The sequence below is a fragment of the Arachis stenosperma genome, chromosome 2, assembly GCF_014773155.1.
Source record: "Arachis stenosperma cultivar V10309 chromosome 2, arast.V10309.gnm1.PFL2, whole genome shotgun sequence".
In the NCBI taxonomy this organism is placed as follows: Eukaryota; Viridiplantae; Streptophyta; class Magnoliopsida; order Fabales; family Fabaceae; genus Arachis; species Arachis stenosperma.
In genome coordinates, this window is record NC_080378.1 from 80,534,876 (window position 1) to 80,556,907 (window position 22,032).

Genomic DNA, 22,032 nt, shown 5'->3' on the forward strand with positions numbered 1-22,032 from the left:
CTAATTCCATATCGGACCATAGCAGAGTAGAGCTGTTTATTGCAGAAATGAGTACCCCCATCACTGATTAGGACTCTGGGAACACCAAATCTGTTGAAGATGTATTTCTGGAGGAATTTCAGCACGGTCTTAGTATCATTAGTGGGTGTAGCAATTGCTTCTACCCACTTAGATACATAGTCCACTGCCACCAGTATGTAAGTGTTTGAGTATGATGGTGGTAATGGACCCATGAAATCAATCCCCTATACATCAAACAATTCAATCTCTAAGATCCCTTGTTGAGGCATGGCGTATCTGTGAGGTAAGTTACCAGCTCTTTGGCAGCTGTCAGAGTTACCACTACAAGAAAAAGGCACATTTGTAACAAAAAATATTGTTACAAAACGTCAAAATTTTGAAACAAAAGTTTTTTGTAACGAAAAAAGGGTCCATTGCAGTAAGTCCCGTTACAAAAAGTTTTTGTAACGAAAAATGAAACTGTTACAATTCAATACCATATTTTGTAACAATTTTTTCTGATACAAAAAACCCAAAGCCGTTACAAAAGTGGTAACAAATTTTGATATTTAAGGTATTTTTCGTGACAGTCAATTTTTTTTCTATCAAAAAATTTTGTTACAAAATGTAACATGATTTTGTAACATTTTTTTTCTTTAGTTACCAAAGCAAATTAATTATTTTGTAACAACTTTTTTTTTATTACAAATTACATGGATAATTTACTAAATTATTTTTAAATTAACTAATATATTAACGATTTTAATAAGCAAGTTTACATGTATATAATATGCAAAAACATACATAAGTCAAACAAGATCCTTTTAGCTAAAATTGTCTTGAAACAAAATAACATTAGCTAGTGAGTACATTGATTAGCTCAACCAAAACATAAAAGTTCTAACATAAAAGTTCAACCAAAATATAAAAGTTCTAACATAGATTAATGTCTCTATGCATCAAAACATTCTTGAGCCCTCAAGGTAGCATATGGTCACCATTTCAGCACTCCTGTAAATAAGAAAAACCGAAACAAAAATGTTAGAAACAAGATATAACACTAATTATATATAATTTTTCCACTAAAGAAACATAATTATACTATAAAGTTTCATAAGACAGATTTGACTTGTGATGACAACAAAATCGATCATCTCACAATTATAATAATATATTATATATACTAATTACTTATCCCATAACTTAATAATAAATTTGAAGTTTAAGATCATCTATCTTCAGAATTAGAACAGAAGAAAAAGAGAAACTCTGAACATAATGGGCCTTGAGAATCTGAACACAACACATTATTAGTATAAGGTACCTTAATGTTCTTGAGGTCAAGGTTCAACTCACTCCTCACTAACATAAAGAGCTTTTGAAGAGGTTCGTCATCAGTCCTACGAACTGAAATTTTCATATATTCAGCAGCCTTTATGAAGACATCCATGACTTTACTGTATCACACAGTAGCTGCAGATATTAAAAAGACAAAAACACATAAACAAAAAGAGAAGTTTCAACTTCAAGAACACAAGATAACAAATAATTTACAAGAAAAGGAAAGAAAAGGAAGGCATGATATTATCAAATACCATTATCTTTATATATAACTAATATCATACAAATTGATCAACTAAAAGAACTTATTGCTTCACTATTTTCTCCTGTGTTTGACAATTGTTTCAATTAATTTTTTCATCAACATTACAGTGCAATTCAGTCTGGTAAGTCAGCATCGAAAGGGATTTAAATTTTAAAATATAATCTAGTTTTACACAAGCAGTCATTTACTAATTAACATGATCTTTCTCATTGAAACTTCAAGCTAACTTAAAAAATATAATAAATATCCATGAAAAGAAAAAGATAATAAATTGAGCAGCCAATATCTTACAGCATATAATAATGTGCAGTCTTACACACCAACACAGGATAAGCTACGGATCGAAAGCCAGATGGAACTTAACTAGCACAAAATGAGTTTACCTGGGAGCCAAAGAAGGCTTCATAAGGTAATAGATTAATAGTAAGTGGACAGTGTTTGATGCATCACATAGTTGCCGGTATACTTCAATGATCTGGAGAGATAAATTACAACAATAACCAATGGCAAGAGAAACTTGAAATTAAAATGGGGAAGGAAGGGAAGATACAATACAACAAACTGGAGAACGGGTACCCATGATGGACTAGAAAGTATGGCCTTCCACCAGTAATAGAGATTACCCAACTCTTGAATAACAACAAAAACTAAGACAGAATTAAAATATTAGATATTCACATTTGTGCATGCTCCAATTAAAACTTCTTGATACACTGATGCAATAAAAAGGAGAAAAATATTTGAATTAAACATAAAACAAATTAAAAAATGATTGTCACTATCCCTTTTTAATTAAAAGAGCCGGAGAGGCACCACAGAACTCGCAAGAAAGAAAAATAAAACATATACAGAATTGAAAAAGAACATTATTATGTATATGTTCAGCAACATAATAATTAGTTTCTTGAACTTCTTACATTTCTAGCATCAATTCAAAACCTAGTAATACAAGTCATTTTGAGTTTATAAAAGTTCCATGAATATAACCATACTTAAAAAACTAAATAGACTCGTTACACTAGACCAAAAAAAATTATATTTAAGACATTCAAAATTAAGTGATAAAACTAAATAAACCATATGGAGCCATATTCAACAGCCATAAAAGACTAAATTTATCTTAGCCACAACATGATAGTATAATCTTGGAAGAATGCTGACAACAAAAGACCAAATTTGTCTTAGCCACAACCTGACAGTGCATTATATAAAATTTTGCATATAGTGTTTTTCACCAATGACATACGAAAGTTGGATCAATTACTTACTAACAAATAAATTCACTAACCCAAGGTAACTGCCCAGATTCAATTGTATATATATATGCACAATTTTTCTTTCTATTTTTTTAAAGAGGAAAAAAATGGAAAGTGAATTTTGGTTATTTTATCAAACCCTAATTAACTCTAAGAAAAACATAATTCATCAACCAGTTGAAAAAAAACATATGGATACAGGAGTGATAACTTGAAATTACCAGAGGCTTTCATGCGAAAACGCTTACCGTACTTAAGGAGTAATTACTGGACCAAGCAGCGGCAGCACGGTGGTGGTTCCGGCAGCGACGTCGACTTTCCCGGCAACCAGAAATGTACACGAGACTTCATCCTCCTTCAGCAGCGACAGTGACGCAACGGCAGCTCCAATGACGGCGTCGAAACAGCGACGGGCTTCTCTTCACGGCGAACCACCTGCTGCGGCTACGAAGGAACGGTGACGCGACGGTCTTCCTCTCCTCCAACGTCTCCTCTCTCTCCTCCTCGGTTCTGAGCTCTTGGCGCGACACGACGGCGGAGGCATGAGCACCACGGCGCACTCCCTCTCCTCTCCTCGCGTGACCTACTTCTCCTTCGGTTCTCTCTTCCTCTCCGCCCTCCCTTTCTTTCTTTCCTTCTTTCTTTTCTTTCTCCGCTTCTGCGTGTGTGTGTCACTTGAGTGGAGTGAGTGCTGTGAGGGATGTAAGCGGCGCTGTGTGTGTGAAGAGAGTGTAAGGTGGGAGTGATGTTAGAAATTAGGGTTAGAGTTTTAGGTAAAAGTAGGTATAAGGGTAATTTTTTTTTGTGACTAAGTATAAGGATAATTTGATCCTTTCTAATAAAATAGGGATAGTATATAATTGAAATTAATTTTAATTCAATAAAATTATTTTTTTAAATATTATTAAATTTTAATTTTAAATTAATTTTATAAAATTATTTTTTAAAAAAACATTATATAATTAAATTATTAAAATTTTAAATTCTAAATAAAAAAATATCCAAATATTTATAAAAATTATATAAAATCTATAATTTTAAATTTAAAATTTCATCACTTTGATTTAATTATTTTTTTTTGTGAATAATTATTTAAAAATAAAATCATGAATAATATAATAAATTAAAAATAATTTATTATTTATTTTCTAACAATTGGGAATCTTACAAACTTAATGATAAGTGTTCCGTTATGGTGGATTTAGGACTAGTAGAGAAAGACAAAAAGTTAAAGCTCTATATTTTGTTCTTAAGACAATTTTTCAAAAATTTGTTTAAGTGTAAAAATATGTTAAATTAGAGCGATAATAAACAAAAAATAATATTTGTTATAAATTTATTTTAAATAAGAGAAGGAGGGTGTCCCAATGAAGCAGCGACGATAATTCTGTCTTCTGTAATGAGACGGTGATCTTGAGTATGAGAGGTGGAGCTATGGAGGCAGCGAGAGTGGACGAGGACAACGAACAGCAGAATGAAGAGTGAAGTGAGGGTTAGAATTAGGATTTTTACTTTTTACATTTGTTTTCATTTTTAAATTTTAACTATTTTTATTTATGTTTAACAATTAATTTATTTTGATTTAAATTTTAATTTTTAGTCAACATTTAAGACTTGATTATTAGTAAAAATTATATATTAATTTTATAAAAAATATAAAATAATATATACCATTTTTAAAAATTAATTATTTAATCTTTAATTTTTTATAAAACATAATTAATTAATACAAATAATATTTTTAAAAAATAAATTTTTGAAACAAAATAAATTATTTTAAAGATTTTAACATTTTAAAATATTTTTTTAGTTACAAAATTCTTATATTTTGTGACAAACAAATAACTTGTTACAAACAATATTAAATTTTGTAACAAATTAATTTTTTGTTACAAAATAATTGGAATTTTTGAAACAAATGAATATTTTGTTACAAAATATTTTAAACTTTTGCAACAATTTCATTTTTTGATACAAAATATTATAAAATTTTGTAACAAAATACCGATTCGTTACAAAAGCAAATATAATTTGTAACAAAAAAATTAAATCATTACAAAATATCAAAACGTTTTGTAACAAATTGTATTGTTGTTACAAAATATTATTATTATGTAACAATCACTGATTTTTGTTACAAAAAAATCATTATTCGTAACAATTTTAAATTTGTTACAAAGTTTTTGTTACAAATGTTCCATTTTCTTGTAGTGTACGCACAAACTCTCGAGCATCTTTATAGAGAGTAGGCCAGTAGAAGCCATATTGGAGGACCTTAGTGGCTGTTCGCTCACTTCCAAAATGTCCCCCATACTGTGATCCATGGCAGTGCCATAGGATCCTTTGTGCTTCCTTTCTGGGTACACATCTGCGGATCATTCTGTCTGCACATCTCTTAAAGAGATATGGCTCATCCCATAAGTATTACTTGGCATCTGAAATTAATTTCTTTCTTTGCACCCTGCTATACTCCTGGGGTATGAACCTCACAGCTTTGTAATTTGCAATATCTGCAAACCATGGAGCTTCCTGAATGGCAAAGAGTTGCTCATCTGAGAAAGTCTCATAGATCTCAGTAGAAGGGAGGGACGCCCCAGCTACTGGTTCTATTCGGGACAGATGATCAGCTACTTGGTTCTCTGTCCCTTTTCTGTCTCTTATTTCTATATCAAACTCTTGCAGAAGCAACACCCATCTTATGAGCCTGGGTTTTGAATCCTGCTTTGTGAGTAAGTACTTAAGAGCAGCATGGTCAGTGTACACAATCACCTTTGATCCTACTAGATAGGATCTAAACTTGTCAATGGCATAGACCACTGCAAGTAACTCTTTTTCTGTGGTTGTGTAATTCTTCTGTGCATCATTTAGAACACGGCTGGCATAATAAATGACATGCAGAAGCTTGTTATGCCTCTGTCCCAACACTGCACCAATGGCATGGTCACTGGCATCACACATTAGTTCGAATGGCAATGTCCAGTCTGGTGCAGAGATGACTGGTGCTGTGACCAGCTTAGCCTTCAGGGTCTCAAATGCCTGCAGACACTGTGTGTCAAACACAAATGGTGTGTCAGCAGCTAGTAGGTTGCTCAGAGGTTTTGCAATTTTCGAAAAATCCTTTATAAACCTTCTGTAGAATCCTGCATGCCCCAGAAAGCTTCTGATTGCCTTAACATTGGCAGGTGGTGGTAATTTTTCAATTACCTCTAACTTTGCCTTATCCACCTCTATTCCCTTGCTTGAAATTGTGTCTAAGGACAATTCCTTCAGTCACCATAAAGTGACATTTCTCCCAGTTTAAAACCAGGTTAGTCTCTTGGCACCTTTTCAGGACAAGTGCTAGGTGGTTAAGACAGGAGCTGAATGAGTCTCCATATACTGAGAAGTCATCCATGAAGACTTCCAGGAATTTCTCCACCATATCAGAGAAGATGGATAGCATGCATCTCTGAAAGGTTGCAGGAGCATTACACAAACCAAAAGGCATCCTCCTGTAGGCAAACACGCCAGAAGGGCAAGTAAATGCTGTTTTCTCTTGGTCTTGAGGATCTACTGCAATTTGGTTGTAACCTCAATAGCCATCCAAAAAGCAGTAATAATCATGACCAGCTAGTCTTTCTAGCATTTGGTCTATGAATGGTAAAGGAAAATGATCCTTTCTGGTGGCTGTATTGAGCCTTCTGCAGTCAATACACATACGCCACCCTGTGACTGTTCTTGTAGGAACCAGTTCATTTTTTTCATTATGAACTACTGTCATGCCTCCCTTCTTGGGGACAACTTGGACAGGGCTCACCCAGGGGCTATCAGAAATAGGATAAATAATCCCAGCCTCTAGTAATTTAGTGACCTCTTTCTGCACCACCTCCTTCATGGCTGGATTTAGCCGCCTTTGTGGTTGGACCACTGGTTTGGCATTATCCTCCAATAGGATCTTGTGCATGCATCTTGCTGGGCTAATGCCCTTAAGATCACTTATGGACCACCCAAGAGCTGTCTTGTGTGTCCTTAGCACTTGAATCAGTGCTTCCTCTTCCTGTGGATTTAAAGCAGAGCTTATGATTACAGGAAAGGTATCACCTTCTCCCAGAAATGCATATTTTAGGGATGGTGGTAATGGTTTGAGCTCGGGTTTGGGAGGTTTCTCCTCTTCCTGAGGGATTTTCAGAGGTTCTATTATTCTCTCTGATTCCTCCAAATCAGGCTGAACATCTTTAAAGATGTCCTCTAGCTCTGATTCGAGACTCTCAGTCATATTGATCTCTTCCACCAAAGAGTCAATAATGTCAGCGCCCATGCAGTCATTTGATGTGTCTGGATGCTGCATAGCTTTTACAGCATTCAACTTGAACTCATCCTCATTGACTCTCAGGGTTACTTCCCCTTTTTGTACATCAATGAGAGTTCGTCCAGTTGCTAGGAAAGGTCTTCCTAGAATGAGAGTTGCACTCTTGTGCTCCTCCATTTCCAGCACTACAAAGTCAGTTGGAAAGGCGAATGGCCCAACCTTGACAATCATGTCCTCAATTATGCCTGATGGATACTTAATGGAGCCATCAGCAAGTTGGAGGCATATCCGGGTTGGTTTAACTTCTTCAGTCAACCTAAGCTTTCTGATAGTGGATGCAGGTATTAGATTGATGCTTGCTCCAAGGTCACACAGGGCTGTCTTGGTGCAAGCACCTTCTAATGTGCATGGTATCATAAAGCTTCCTAGATCTTGAAGCTTTTCTGGTAAGCTTTTCAGAATGACTGCACTGCATTCTTCAGTGAGAAATACTTTTTCAGTTTCTCTCCAATCCTTCTTATGACTTAAGATCTCTTTCATGAACTTAGCATAAGAAGGTATTTGCTCAAGTGCCTCTGCAAACGGAATCTTTATTTCAAGAGTCCTTAGATAGTCTGCAAAGCAGGCAAATTGCTTATCCTGCCCTGCTTGGCGGAGTTTCTGAGGATAAGGCATCTTGGCTTTATATTCTTCAACCTTAGTTGCTGTAGGTTTATTCCTTACAGAAGTGGTTGGAGAAGCCTTTTTAGAGGGGTTACTATCAGCACTCTCAGGTGTCTGATTCCCCATTGGCGTTTGAACGCCAGGATTGGGTGAAAAATGGGCGTTTAACGCCAACTTTTCCCCCTTTTCTGGCATTTGAACGCCAGAACTGGGCAGGGAATGGGCGTTTAACGCCAGCTTTCCCCCCTTTTCTGGCGTTTGAACGCCAAGAGTATTCCTCTCTGGGCTCTTACTGTCCTCAGAGGGATTTTGGATAGTGGTTTGGCTATCCTCTGTCAATTGTTTCTTTATTGGCTTTTTGCTACTTTGAGCATTGTTATTCAATGTCTTCCCACTCCTCAGTTGAATTGCTTGGCATTCTTCTGTTATCTGTTTAGATAGCTGCTGTTTTGCCTAATTCAACTATGATTCTATGTTCTTGTTAGCAATTTTAGTTTCTTGGAGCATCTCTTTAAATTCTGCTAACTGTTTTGTCATCAGGTGTAATTGCTGATTAAGCTCAATCATCTGTTCTGGAGGATTAGGATCACTGGCTACTGCCATAACTTTTTCTTTTGTGGAGAACTCATTGCTAGAGTACAAATGTTGATTTCTAGCAACAGTATCTATAAGCTCTTGAGCCTCCTCAATCGTCTTCCTCATATGTATAGATTCACCTGCTGAGTGGTCTAGAGACATCTGAGCTTTTTCTGTAAGCCCATAGTTGAAGATGTCTAACTATACCCACTCTGAAAACATTTCAGAGAGGCATTTTCTTAGCATACCTCTATACCTCTCCCAGGCATTATAAAGGGATTCATTATCCTCTTGTTTAAAGACTTGGATGTCCAGCCTTAGCTGTGTCATCCTTTTTGGAGGGTAAAATTGATTCAGGAATTTGTCTGATAACTGTTTCCATGTCTTTATGCTTGCTGTAGGTTGGTTATTCAACCACCTCTTAGCTTGATCTTTTACAGCAAATGGAAACAGTAATAATCTGTAGACATCCTGATCCACCTCTTTATCACGTACTGTGTCAGCAAGTTGTAAGAATTGTGCCAGAAACTCAGTAGGTTCTTCCTGTGAAAGACCGAAATACTGGCAATTTTGCTGCACCATGATAATGAGTTGAGGATTTAGCTCAAAGCTGCTTGCTTTAATGGGAGGTATACAGATGCTACTCCCATATGCAGCTGTAATGGGGTTAGCATATGACCCCAGAGTCCTTCTGGACTGTTCAATTCCACTTAAGTCCATGATGGAGAAAGGGAAAATGATATGAATTCACAAGTAAAGTACATTTTTTTCTTTTTTTTTGACCGAAAATAATAAAATAAAACAAATAAAAAAAATCAAATTTCGAAAACTAAAAGAAAATAAGATCAAAGCAAATTGAAAACTAAATCAATTAGTTAATTAAAAAGATTTTGGAATTAGCAATTGAAAGTATATGATTGAAAATTATTTTGAAAAAGATTTGATTTTTGAAATGAGGAAAGAGAAAAACAACAAAATGACACCAAACTTAAAATTTTTAGAAAATCAAACACAAATTTTCAAAAATTTCAAAGGAAAACACAAATAGGACACCAAACTTAGAATTTTTAGAGAAGAGAGGACTAAGAACATGCAAATTCAAAAAATTAAAAGAAAACAAAAGCATGCAATTGACACCAAACTTAAAATGTGAAACTAAACTCAAATAAAAGACTCTAAACCAACAAAAATAAAACAGTCCTAATCTAAGCAACAAGATAGACCGTCAGTTGTCCAAACTCGAACAATCCCCGGTAACGGCGCCAAAAACTTGGTGCACGAAATTGCAATCACACTTTTGCAATCCCGCACAACTAACCAGCAAGTGCACTGGGTCGTCCAAGTAATACCTTACGTGAGTAAGGGTCGATCCCACGGAGATTGTCGGCTTGAACCAAGCTATGGTTATCTTGTAACTCTTAGTCAGGATATCAATAATTATCAGGGTTGATTGTAAAAAGCAAAAGAACATGAAATAAGTACTTGTTTTGCAGTAATGGGGAACAGGTTGAGGTTTTGGAGATGCTCTGTCTTCTGAACCTCTGCTTTTCTACTGTCTTCTTCTTCAAACACGCCAGGCTCCTTCCATGGCAAGCTGTTTGTAGGGTTTTGGTGCACGAAATTGCAATCACACTTTTGCAATCCCGCACAACTAACCAGCAAGTGCACTGGGTCGTCCAAGTAATACCTTGCGTGAGCAAGGGTCGATCCCACGGAGATTGTCGGCTTGAAGCAAGCTATGGTTATCTTGTAAATCTTAGTCAGGATATCAGAAATTATCAGGATTGATTGTAAAAAGCAAAAGAACATGAAATGGTTACTTGTATTGCAGTAATGGAGAATAGGTTGAGGTTTGGAGATGCTCCATCTTCTGAATCTCTGCTTTCCTACTGTCTCCTTCTTCAAGCACGCAAGGCTCCTTCCATGGCAAGCTGTATGTAGGGTTTCACCGTTGTCAGTGGCTACCTCCCATCCTCTCAGTGAAAACGATTGCAAATGCTCTGTCACAGCACGCGGAATTCAGCTGTCGGTTCTCGGTCAGGCCGGAATAGAATCCATTGATTCTTTTGCGTCTGTCACTAACGCCCCGCCTGCTAGGAGTTTGAAGCACGTCACAGTCATTCAGTCATTGAATCCTACTCAGAATACCACAGACAAGGTTTAGACCTTCCGGATTCTCTTGAATGCCGCCATCAGTTCTAGCTTATACCACGAAGATTCCGATTAAAGAATCCAAGAGATATCTACTTAATCTAAAATAGAACGGAGGTGGTTGTCAGGCACACGTTCATGGTTGAGAATATGATGAGTGTCACGGATCATCACATTCATCCGGGTTAAGAGCAAGTGATATCTTAGAATGGAAGCAAGCATGATTGAATAAGAAACAGTAGTAATTGCATTAATCCATCAAGACACAGCAGAGCTCCTCACCCCCAACCATGGGGTTTAGAGACTCATGCCGTGGAATGTACACAAAGAAAACGTGTAAAGTGTCATGAGGTACAGATACAATGTCAAAAGATCCTATTAATAGTAAACTAGTAACCTAAGGTTTACAGAAATGAGTAAATGACAGAAAAATCCACTTCCGGGCCCACTTGGTGTGTGCTTGGGCTGAGCAATGAAGCATTTTCGTGTAGAGACCTTTTCTGGAGTTAAACGCCAGCTTTCATGCCAGTTTGGGCGTTTAACTCCAAGTTTTATGCCAGTTCCGGCGTTTAACGCTGGAATTTCTGAGGCAGAATTGCTACGCCGGTTTGGGCCATCAAATCTTGGGCAAAGTATGGACTATCATATATTGCTGGAAAGCCCAGGATGTCTACTTTTCAATGCCGTTGAGAGCGCGCCAATTGGGCTTCTGTAGCTCCAGAAAATCCACTTCGAGTGCAGGGAGGTCAGAATCCAACAGCATCTGCAGTCCTTTTTGGTCTCTGGATCAGATTTTTGCTCAGGACCCTCAATTTCAGCCAGAAAATACCTGAAATCACAGAAAAACACACAAACTCATAGTAAAGTCCAGAAAAGTGAATTTTAACTAAAAACAAATAAAAATATACTAAAAACTAACTAAAAGATACTAAAAATATACTAAAAACAATGCCAAAAAGCATACAAATTGTCCGCTCATCAGGTTTCACCGTTGTCAATGGCTACCTCCCATCCTCTCAGTGAAAATGTTCAACGTGCTCTGTCACAGCACGGCTAATCATCTGTCGGTTCTCAATCGGGTTGGAATAGAATCTAGTAATTCTTTTGCGTCTGTCACTAACGCCCAGCCCTCAGGAGTTTGAAGCTCGTCACACTCATTCAATCCTTGAATCCTACTCAGAATACCACAGACAAGGTTTATACCTTCCAGATTCTCTTGAATGCCGCCAATAATTCTAGCTTATACCACGAAGATTCTGATTAAGGAATCCAAGAGATATCTACTCAATCTAGGGTAGAACGGAGGTGGTTGTCAGGCGCACGTTCATAGTTGAGAATGATGATGAGTGTCATGGATCATCTGATTCATCAGGTTTAGGAACAAGTGATATCTTAGAATAGAAGCTGGTATGCGAAATTGTGATCACTACTTTTCACAACTCAAATAATCCCTAGTAATGGCCCCAAAAACTTGGTGCTCAATACCATGGCATAAACACAACTTCGCACAACTAACCAGCAAGTGCACTGGGTCGTCCAAGTAATAAACCTTACGCGAGTAAGGGTCGATCCCACGGAGATTGTTGGTATGAAGCAAGCTATGGTCACCTTGTAAATCTTAGTCAGGCAGACTCAAATGGGTATAGATGAATAAAACATAAAGATAAAGATAGAGATACTTATGTAATTCATTGGTGAGAACTTCAGATAAGCGAATGGAGATGCTTTGTCCCTTCCGTCTCTCTGCTTTCCTACTGTCTTCATCCAATCCTTCTTACTCCTTTCCATGGCAAGCTCATGCAAGGGTTTCACCGTTGTCAGTGGCTACCTCCAATCCTCTCAGTGGAAATGTTCAACGCACCCTGTCACGGCACGGCTATCCAGCTGTCGGTTCTCGATCATGTCGGAATAGAATCCAGTGATTCTTTTGCGTCTGTCACTAACGCCCCACAATCGTGAGTTTGAAGCACGTCACAGTCATTCAATCATTGAATCCTACTCAGAATACCACAGACAAGGTTAGACCTTCCGGATTCTCTTGAATGTCGCCATCAGTTCAAGCCTATACCACGAAGACTCTGATCTCACGGAATGGCTGGCTTGGTTGTCAGGCGATCAACCATGCATCGTGTATCAGGAATCCAAGAGATATTCACCCAATCTAATGTAGAACGGAGGTGGTTGTCAGTCACACGTTCATAGGTGAGAATGATGATGAGTGTCACGGATCATCACATTCATCAAGTTGAAGAACAAGTGATATCTTGGAACAAGAACAAGCGGAATTGAATAGAAGAACAATAGTAATTGCATTAATACTCGAGGTACAGCAGAGCTCCACACCTTAATCTATGGTGTGTAGAAACTCCACCGTTGAAAATACATAAGAACAAGGTCTAGGCATGGGCCGCATGGCCGTGAGGCCAGCCTCCCAATGATCTAAGATCTAAAGTGATCAAAAGATGTCTACCAAGATCAAAAGATAAAAATACGATAGTAAAAGGTCCTATTTATAGGAAACTAGTAGCTTAAGAATTACAAAGATGAGTAAATGACATAAAAATCCACTTCCGGGCCCACTTGGTGTGTGCTTGGGCTGAGCAATGAAGCATTTTCGTGTAGAGACTTCTCTTGGAGTTAAACGCCAGCTTTTATGCCAGTTTGGGCGTTTAACTCCCACTTTGGTGCCAGTTCCGGCGTTTAACGCTGGGAATTCTGAGGGTGACTTTGAACGCCGGTTTGGGCCATCAAATCTTAGGCAAAGTATGGACTATTATATATTGCTGGAAAGCCCAGGATGTCCGCTTTCCAACGCCGTTGAGAGCGCGCCAATTGGGCTTCTATAGCTCCAGAAAATCTACTTCGAATGCAGGGAGGTCAGAATCCAACAGCATCTGCAATCCTTTTCAGCCTCTGAATCAGATTTTTGCTCAGGTCCCTAAATTTCAGCCAGAAAATACCTGAAATCATAGAAAAACACACAAACTCATAGTAAAGTCCAGAAAAGTGAATTTTAACTAAAAACTAATAAAAATATACTAAAAACTAACTAAAATATACTAAAAACATACTAAAAACAATGCCAAAAAGCGTACAAATTATCCGCTCATCGCAACACCAAACTTAAATTGTTGCTTGTCCCCAAGCAACTGAAAATCAAATAGGATAAAAAGAAGAGAATATGCAATGAACTCCAAAAATATCTATGAAGATCAGTATTAATTAGATGAGCGGGGCTTTTAGCTTTTTGCCTCTGAACAGTTTTGGCATCTCACTTTATCCTTTGAAATTCAGAATGATTGGCTTCTTTAGGAACTCAGAATCCAGATAGTATTATTGATTCTCCTAGTTGAGTATGATGATTCTTGAACACAGCTACTTATTGAGTCTTGGCTGTGGCCCAAAGCACTCTGTCTTCCAGTATTACCACCGGATACATACATGCCACAGACACATAATTGGGTGAACCTTTTCAGATTGTGACTCAGCTTTGCTAGAGTCCCCAATTAGAGGTGTCCAGGGTTCTTAAGCACACTCTTTTTTGCCTTGGATCACGACTTTAACCGCTCAGTCTCAAGTTTTCACTTGACACCTTCACGCCACAAGCACATGGTTAGGGACAGCTTGGTTTAGCCGCTTAGGCCAGGATGTTATTCCTGTAGGCCCTCCTATCCACTGATGCTCAAAGCCTTGGATCCTTTTTATTACCCTTGCCTTTTGGTTTAAAGGGCTATTGGCTTCTTCTGCTTGCTCTTTCTTTTTTTTTTCACTACTTTTTCTTGCTTCAAGAATCATTTTTATGATTTTTCAGATCCTCAGTAACATGTCTCTTTTTTCATCATTCTTTCAAGAGCCAACAACTTTAACATTTATGAACCACAAATTCAAAAGACATATGCACTGTTTAAGCATACATTCAGAGAGCAAAAGCATTGCCACCACATCAAACTAATTAATCTGTTATAAAATCTGAAATTCATGCAATTCTTCTCTTTTTCAATTAAGAACTTTTTTTTTTAAAAAGGTGATGGATTCATAGGACATTCATAACTTTAAGGCATAGACACTAATGATCATAAGACACAAACATAGATAAACATAGAGCATAATTTTCGAAAAACAGAAAAATAAAGAACAAGGAGATTAAAGAACGGGTCCACCTTAGTGATGGCGGCTTGTTCTTCCTCTTGAAGGTCTTATGGAGTGCTTGAGCTCCTCAATATCTCTTTCTTGCCTTTGTTGCTCCTCTCTCATGATTCTTTGATCTTCTCTAATTTCATGGAGGAGGATGGAATATTCTTGGTGCTCCACCCTTAGTTGTCCCATGTTGGAACTCAATTCTCCTAGGGAGGTATTTAGTTGCTCCCAATAGTTTTGTGGAGGAAAGTGCATCCCTTGAGGCATCTCAGGGATTTCATGATGAGTGGGGTCTCTTGTTTGCTCCATCCTTTTCTTAGTGATGGGCTTGTCCTCATCAATGAGGATGTCTCCTTCAATGTCAACTCCTACTGAATAACAGAGGTGACAAATGAGATGAGGAAAGGCTAGCCTTGCCAAGGTAGAGGACTTGTCCGCCACCTTATAGAGTTCTTGGGCTATAACCTCATGAACTTCTACTTCTTCTCCAATCATGATGCTATGAATCATGATGGCCCGGTCTAGAGTAACTTCAGACCGGTTGCTAGTGGGAATGATTGAGCGTTGGATAAACTCCAACCATCCCCTAGCCACGGGCTTGAGGTCATGCCTTCTCAATTGAACCGGCTTCCCTCTTGAATCTCTCTTCCATTGGGCGCCCTCTTCACAAATGTCAGTGAGGACTTGGTCCAACCTTTGATCAAAGTTGACCCTTCTTGTGTAAGAATGTTCATCTCCTTGCATCATGGGCAAGTTGAATGCCAACCTCACATTTTCCGGACTAAAATCTAAGTATTTCCCCCGAACCATTGTAAGCCAATTCTTTGGGTCCGGGTTCACACTTTGATCATGGTTCTTGGTGATCCATGCATTGGCATAGAACTCTTGAACCATTAAGATTCTGACTTGTTAAATGGGGTTGGTAAGAACTTCCCAACCTCTTCTTCTAATCTAATGTCGGATCTCTGGATATTCACTCTTTTTGAGTTTGAAAGGGACCTCGGGGATCACTTTCTTCAAGGCCACAACTTCATAGAAGTGGTCTTGATGCACCCTTGAGATGAATCTCTCCATCTCCCATGACTCGGAGGTGGAAGCTTTTGCCTTCCCTTTCCTCTTTCTAGAGGTTTCTCCGGCCTTGGATGCCATAAATGGTTATCGAAAAACAAAAAGCAATGCTTTTACAACACCAAACTTAAAAGGTTTGCACGTCCTCGAGCAAAAGAAGAAAGAAGAGAGTAGAAGAAGAAGAAAATAGAGGAGATGGAGGAGGCTTATGTTTCGGCCAAAGGGGGAAGAAGTAGTGTTTAGGGTGTGTGAAAATGAAGGAGTGAAGATGGGTTTATATAGGGGTGAGGGGAGGGGTAGGGTTCGGCCATTATGGGTGGGTTTGGGAGGGAAAGTGGTTTGAATTTGAATGGTGAGGTAGGTAGGGTTTTATGAAGGATGGATGTGAGTGGTGAAGAGAATAGTGGGATTTGATAGGTGAAGGGTTTTTAGGGAAGAGTGGTTGAGGTGATTGGTGAATGGGTGAAGAAGAAAGAGGGTGGTGGGGGTTGGTGGGGATCCTGTGGGGTCCACAGATCTTGAGGTGTCAAGGAAAAGTCATCCCAGCACCAAATGGCATGCAGAAATGCATTCTGAGCCAATTCTGGCGTTAAACGCCGGGCTGGTGCCCATTTCTGGCGTTTAACGCCAGGTTCTTGCCCTTTCCTGGCGTTTAACGCCAGTCTGGTGCCCCTTTCTGGCGTTAAACGCCCAGAATGGTGCCAGACTGGGCGTTAAATGCCCATCTGCTAGCCTTACTGGCGTTTAAACGCCAGTAGGTTCTTCCTCCAGGGTGTGCTGTTTTTCTTCCTATTTTTCATTCTGTTTTTGCTTTTTTAATTGATTCTGTGACTTCTCATGATCATCAACCTACAGATAACATAAAATAGCAAAAGAAAAATAGATAAAATATAACATTGGGTTGCCTCCCAACAAGCGCTTCTTTAATGTCAGTAGCTTGACAGAGGGCTCTCATAGAGCCTCACAGATAGTCAGAGCAATGTTGGAACCTCCCAACACCAAACTTAGAGTTTGAATGTGGGGGTTCAACACCAAACTTAGAATTTGGTTGTGGCCTCCCAACACCAAACTTAGAGTTTGACTGTGGGGGCTCTGTTTGACTCTGTTTTGAGAGAAGCTCTTCATGCTTCCTCTCCATGGTGACAGAGGGATATCCTTGAGCCTTAAACACGAAGGATTCTTCATTCACTTGAATGATCAATTCACCTCTGTCCACATCAATCACAGCCTTTGCTGTGGCTAGGAAGGGTCTGCTAAGGATGATAGATTCATCCATGCTCCTCCCAGTCTCTAGGACTATGAAATCAGCAGGGATGTAATGGTCTTCAACCTTTACCAGAACATCCTCTACAAGTCCATAAGCTTGTTTCTTTGAATTGTCTGCCATCTCTAGTGAGATTCTTGCAGCTTGTACCTCAAAGATCCCTAGCTTCTCCATTACAGAGAGAGGCATGAGGTTTACACTTGACCCTAGGTCACACAAGGCCTTCTTGAAGGTCATGGTGCCTATGGCGCAAGGAATTGAGAACTTTCCAGGATCTTGTCTCTTTTGAGGTAATTTCTGCCTAGACAAGTCATCCATTTCTTTGGTAAGCAAAGGAGGTTCATCCTCCCAAGTCTCATTACCAAATATCTTGTCATTTAGCTTCATGATTGCTCCAAGGTATTTAGCAACTTGCTCTTCAGTGACATACTCATCCTCTTCAGAGGAAGAATACTCATCAGAGCTCATGAATGGCAGAAGTAAGTCCAATGGAATCTCTATGGTCTCATTTTGAGCCTCAGATTCCCATGGTTCCTCAGTAGGGAACTCATTGGAGGCAGTGAACGTCCATTGAGGTGTTCCTCAGTGGCATCCACTGCCTCTTTTTCCCCTCCAAATTTGGCCATGTTGATGGCCTTGCACTCTCCTTTTGGATTTTCTTCTGTATCGCTTGGAAAAGTACTAGGAGGGAGTTCAGTAACTTTCTTGCTCAGCTGACCCACTTGTGCCTCCAAATTTCTAATGGAGGACCTTGTTTTAGTCATGAAACTTTGAGTGGTTTTGATTAGATCAGAGACCATGGTTGCTAAGTCAGAGTGGTTCTGCTTAGAATTCTCTGTCTGTTGCTGAGAAGATGATGGAAAAGGCTTGCCATTGCTAAACCTGTTTCTTCCACCATTATTGTTGTTGAAACCTTGTTGAGGTCTCTGTTGATCCTTCGATGAGAAATTTGGATGATTTCTCCATGAAGAATTATAGGTGTTTCCATAGGGTTCTCCTAGGTAATTCACCTCTTCCATTGAAGGGTTCTCAGGATCATAAGCTTCTTCTTCAGATGAAGCATCCTTAGTACTGACTGGTGCATTTTGCATTCCAGACAGACTTTGAGAAATCAAATTGACTTGCTGAGTCAATATTTTGTTCTGAGCCAATATGGCATTCAGAGTATCAATCTCAAGAACTCCTTTCTTCTGATTTGTCCCACTGTTCACAGGATTCCTTTCAGAAGTGTACATGAATTGGTTATTTGCAACCATTTCAATGAGCTCTTGAGCTTCTGCAGGCGTCTTCTTCAGATGAAGAGATCCTCCAGCAGAGCTATCCAAAGACATCTTGGACAGTTCAGATAGACCATCATAGAAAATACCTATGATGCTCCATTCAGAAAGCATGTCAGAAGGACATTTTCTGATCAATTGTTTGTATCTTTCCCAAGCTTCATAGAGGGATTCTCCTTCCTTCTGTCTGAAGGTTTGGACTTCCACTCTAAGCTTATTCAATTTTTGAGGTGGAAAGAACTTTGCCAAGAAGGCATTGACTAGCTTTTCCCAAGAGTTCAGGCTTTCTTTAGGTTGTGAGTCCAACCATGTTCTAGCTCTGTCTCTTACAGCAAAAGGGAATAGCATAAGTCTGTAGACCTCAGGGTCAACCCCATTAGTCTTGACAGTGTCACAGATTTGTAAGAATTCAGCTAAAAACTGATGAGGATCTTCCAATGGAAGTCCATGGAACTTGCAATTCTGTTGCATTAGAGAAACTAATTGAGGCTTAAGCTCAAAGTTGTTTGCTCCAATGGCAGGGATAGAGATGCTTCTCCCATAGAAGTCGGGAGTAGGTGCAGTAAAGTCACCAAGCACCTTCCTTACATTGTTGGCATTGTTGTTGTTTTCGGCTGCCATGGGTTCTTCTTCTTTGAAGATTTCTGTTAGGTCCTCTACAGAGAGTTGTGCCTTAGCTTCTCTTAGCTTTCGCTTCAAGGTCCTTTCAGGTTCAGGATCAGCCTCAACAAGAATGCCTTTGTCTTTGCTCCTGCTCATATGAAAGAGAAGAGAACAAGAAAAGATGGAATCCTCTATGTCACAGTATAGAGATTCCTTGAGGTGTCAGAGGAACAGAAAATTAGAAGGAAGAGGGAGAAGAATTCGAACTTAGTGAGATAGAGTTCGAATTGTGCATTGAGGGGGAGTGGTACTCCATAAATAGAAGGATGTGAGAAGAGGGGAAGAAATTTTCGAAAATCAAGTAAAAGATTTTGAAAACATTTTGAAAAATTGATTGATAATTTTCGAAAACTAAGAGTGGGAATGAAATCAAGTGATTTTTGAAAAAAAATTTTAAAATGAGAAATTAAAAAGATATGATTGAAAACTATTTTGAAAAAGATGTGATTAAAAAGATATGATTGAAAAGTTATGGTTTTAAAAAGATATGATTTGAAAAACAATTTAAAAAAGATTTGATTTAAAAAAATAATGACTTGGCTAACAAGAAAAGATATGATTCAAACATTAAACCTTTCTCAACAAAAAAGGCAACATACTTGAAATGTTGAACCAAATCATTAATTGTTAGCAAGTATCTTTGAAAAAAGAAAGAAATTGATTTTGAAAAAGATTTGATTGAAAAGATTTGATTTGAAAAAGATTTGATTTTGAAAAACTTTGAAAACTTGAAAAAAATTGATTTGAAAACAAAATCTTCCCTCTTGTGCCATCCTGGCGTTAAACGCCCAGAATGGTGCACATTCTGGCGTTTAACGCCCAATGCACTACCTTTTTGGGCGTTAAACGCCCAACCAGGCACCCTGGCTGGCGTTTAAACGCCAGTTTTTCCTTCTTCACTGGGCGTTTTGAACGCCCAGCTCTTTCTGTATAATTCCTCTGCTGCATGTACTGAATCTTCAGTTCCCTGTATTATTGACTTGAAAATAGAACAAGATCAAATAAACAATGCATGCGAGACACCAAACTTAAAATGAGACTAGCGTCTCAATAAGAAACATAAAATATTTTTGGTTTTTTTATGATTTTGTAATTTTTTTTGGATTTTTCGAAAATTAAGTGGAAAAGAAAATAAAGGTATCAAAATTCTTAATGAGAATTCCAGGAATCATGCAATGTTAGTCTAAAGCTTTAGTCTAAAGGAATTAGACATGGATAGCCAAGCTTTAGCAGGACATTGCATTCAAGAGCTAAATTGATGAAAATCAATAAGCTTTGGTGATGATAAGATCGTCACCTTTAAACACTAGAATTCATTCTTAAGAACTCTGAAAAATACCTAATCTAAGCAACAAGATGAACCGTCAGTTGTCCAAACTCAACAATCCCCGGCAACGGCGCCAAAAACTTGGTATGCGAAATTATGATCACTACTTTTCACAACTCAAATAATCCCTAGTAATGGCCCCAAAAACTTGGTGCTCAATACCATGGCATAAACACAACTTCGCACAACTAACCAGCAAGTGCACTGGGTCGTCCAAGTAATAAACCTTACGCGAGTAAGGGTCGATCCCACGGAGATTGTTGGTATGAAGCAAGCTATGGTCACCTTGTAAATCTTAGTCAGGCAGACTCAAATGGGTATAGATGAATAAAACATAAAGATAAAGATAGAGATACTTATGTAATTCATTGGTGAGAACTTCAGATAAGCGAATGGAGATGCTTTGTCCCTTCCGTCTCTCTGCTTTCCTACTGTCTTCATCCAATCCTTCTTACTCCTTTCCATGGCAAGCTCATGCAAGGGTTTCACCGTTGTCAGTGGCTACCTCCCATCCTCTCAGTGGAAATGTTCAACGCACCCTGTCACGACACGGCTATCCAGCTGTCGGTTCTCGATCATGTCGGAATAGAATCCAGTGATTCTTTTGCGTCTGTCACTAACGCCCCACAATCGCGAGTTTGAAGCACGTCACAGTCATTCAATCATTGAATACTACTCAGAATACCACAGACAAGGTTAGACCTTCCGGATTCTCTTGAATGCTGCCATCAGTTCTAGCCTATACCATGAAGACTCTGATCTCACGGAATGGCTGGCTCGGTTGTCAGGCGAGCGCTCGATTGTCAGGCGATCAACCATGCATCGTGTATCAGGAATCCAAGAGATATTCACCCAATCTAATGTAGAACGGAGGTGGTTGTCAGTCACACGTTCATAGGTGAGAATGATGATGAGTGTCACGGATCATCACATTCATCAAGTTGAAGAACAAGTGATATCTTGGAACAAGAACAAGCGGAATTGAATAGAAGAACAATAGTAATTGCATTAATACTCGAGGTACAGCAGAGCTCCACACCTTAATCTATGGTGTGTAGAAACTCCACCGTTGAAAATACATAAGAACAAGGTTTAGGCATGGCCATGAGGCCAGCCTCCCAATGATCTAAGATCTAAAGTGATCAACAGATGTCTACCCAAGATCAAAAGATAAAAATACAATAGTAAAATGTCCTATTTATAGGAAACTAGTAGCTTAAGAATTACAAAGATGAGTAAATGACATAAAATTCCACTTCCGGGCCCACTTGGTGTGTGCTTGGGCTGAGCAATGAAGCATTTTCATGTAGAGACTTCTCTTGGAGTTAAACGCCAGCTTTTATGCCAGTTTGGGCGTTTAACTCCCACTTTGGTGCCAGTTCCGGCGTTTAACGCTGGGAATTCTGAGGGTGACTTTGAACGCCGGTTTGGGCCATCAAATCTTGAGCAAAGTATGGACTATTATATATTGCTGGGAAGCCCAGGATGTCTACTTTCCAACGCCGTTAAGAGGGCGCCAATTGGGCTTCTATAGCTCCAGAAAATCCACTTCGAGTGCAGGGAGGTCAAAATCCAACAGCATCTGCAGTCCTTTTCAGCCTCTGAATCAGATTTTTGCTCAGGTCCCTCAATTTCAGCCAGAAAATACCTGAAATCACAGAAAAACACACAAACTCATAGTAAAGTCCAGAAAAGTGAATTTTAACTAAAAACTAATAAAAATATACTAAAAACTAACTAAAATATACTAAAAACA

The 22,032-nt window shown here is 38.6% G+C and overlaps 1 non-coding gene across 1 annotated transcript; it reads left to right on the plus strand.

The window, feature by feature from the left end:
* Window positions 1–18,394: 18,394 nt before the first annotated feature.
* Window positions 18,395–18,502, plus strand: LOC130964046 (small nucleolar RNA R71). Its single transcript, XR_009080158.1, has one exon. It is a non-coding gene; the product is annotated as a small nucleolar RNA R71 (small nucleolar RNA).
* Window positions 18,503–22,032: the final 3,530 nt, after the last annotated feature.